Genomic DNA, 1,698 nt, shown 5'->3' on the forward strand with positions numbered 1-1,698 from the left:
GGTGGGGTGGGGGTGGGGGGGTATGTCACGTTTTGAATCAAGACACTCTTCAAACCGTTGGGTCAAACGTAACCCAGATTGGGTGGTGTAGATAACCAAGCACTGGGTCAAGATTTTGATCCAACAAGTTGTAAAAACTACCCATACTGGTAAGTTATAGCAACCAGTAAATGCGTTACCAAGTTATCAGGAGCTGAGGTTAAAAATAACAGAAATTTTACGATCAACACTATCAAAAGAAGAAGCAGGAACTTTCCCTTGTAAGGGGTCAGTCACCAGAACAAGTCATGCTGTGATATGTTTGGCGGTCTTAACACCAGATATTCTTCCTGACACAACCCATTTTCCATTTAAACCCCAATTCCCTGTGTCCCAAATCAATGATGTTGCCTGCTGAGCCATCCAGCAACCACAAACGCTGTCTAAGAATAGTAACTTTGAAATAAACCAAATGGCAACCAACTTCAATATTTTCAATCCAATGAGCTGGATCAAAATAATGAACCCCACCTTGGGTAAAAGTAACCTAATCTGCTCAAATTTCACAGCTACCCACAAAGTGGGACAAGAAAACCACTCTGCATTTTTTTTAAATTCTGTTTTTATTCCTGGTAACATAATTCACGATAAGACTTACACAGATAAGATGGACAAAAAGTACAAGGGGGGACGGTTTTGAGGTTGCACATCAAACTTACCCAAGCTTGCCTTTATTGACCTTGTTTACTGAGGGTTCGTCACACTGAAAGATGAGTGATCCACCAAATGCTGTTTTCTTGTTTGATCACATGATGGCAGTATGGGACTGCTCAATACCATTGAACGTTGGATGTCACCATTCGCCATGGGGGAGTAATGAGCCGCTCCAGGCACAGGAAAGTACTTGGTTGATGTTGAGGAAGCATTAAGAGAGAGTCCGAAAATCTTTTCATATATTAGCTATCAAATGTAACATTTCAAAATGTCTGTTTGTTACCACTCCTTTTTTTGGGCCCGGCTGTCCCCAGTGGACTCTATACTGGACGCAAGGTCAATGGTCACACACAGCAACGGGAGTCATTTAACATGAATAAAAGTCATGGGAAAAATGAATATATTTACATTTCTGTTTCTGAACCAACTCTGTTCCTATTTCATGATGTATCCTTCATATGTGATGCAATACTCCCATATTTTGGATACTTAGCAGTTTTTAATAGTCAAGTAATTTCAAGTCTTGGTTTGCTCAATTATGAGAGTTATATGTAAATTCCTCTTACAAGGAGATCATAAGAAAACATAAAATGTTTACCAAATTTGATGTGATAAAATTGAAATTATGCAGGGAGGATCCTGTGTAAATTCAACCTGCAGACTCAGAGTCATCAACTGCTTGACTATGGATAGGCGATCAGTAAAATCAATTGGTGTTTGTAAATAATTCCTCAGTATGTCATGTTGAATTTCTTTTCCTGCTTATACTGTAGCTTCTCACCGAGGGCTGTCTTCAATCCCGTCGCAATTCAGTTGTATGTGAACAACAGATTATGTGATTGTGAGGAGAAGATTATTTTTTGAAGCTAAAGTCTCGGGGAAGGTCGCTCTAAATCAAGTTGAAATGTAGAATCAGACTCTAAATACACAATAAGACTGCATTTTATCAGAGTACTTTGAGACGTAAATGTCTTTGAATCTGAGCTGTTTATATATATATATATA

Source organism: Hippocampus comes, unplaced genomic scaffold (genome assembly GCF_001891065.2).
Source record: "Hippocampus comes isolate QL1 unplaced genomic scaffold, H_comes_QL1_v1.1 scaffold322, whole genome shotgun sequence".
In the NCBI taxonomy this organism is placed as follows: Eukaryota; Metazoa; Chordata; class Actinopteri; order Syngnathiformes; family Syngnathidae; genus Hippocampus; species Hippocampus comes.